We start from the raw sequence: 281 nt of genomic DNA on the forward strand, positions 1-281 counted from the left end.
TCCCACTGACGACGCGGACGAGCCCGCGGCCGTATCTCTGTGTACTGATGTTGCTCGTTTGTCTTAGCCCGGCGAGCCGAACTTCATTCGCCAAGTTCATTCGGAGTCCAAACATCCTGTTCACTTTCTCATCGTCTGTGTTTTTGGGATTTGAGTTGGATGTCTGGCCGGAATTGGCCACGAACGCATCACGCAGGTCGCTCAAGTTGTCGGATTTTGCTCTTGTGCCGCAGTGTTTTGTCGCGTTATCGAATGACGCACACGTGAGTCCAACTGTTCCG

The sequence above is a fragment of the Hippocampus comes genome, unplaced genomic scaffold (genome assembly GCF_001891065.2).
Source record: "Hippocampus comes isolate QL1 unplaced genomic scaffold, H_comes_QL1_v1.1 scaffold2567, whole genome shotgun sequence".
In the NCBI taxonomy this organism is placed as follows: domain Eukaryota; kingdom Metazoa; phylum Chordata; class Actinopteri; order Syngnathiformes; family Syngnathidae; genus Hippocampus; species Hippocampus comes.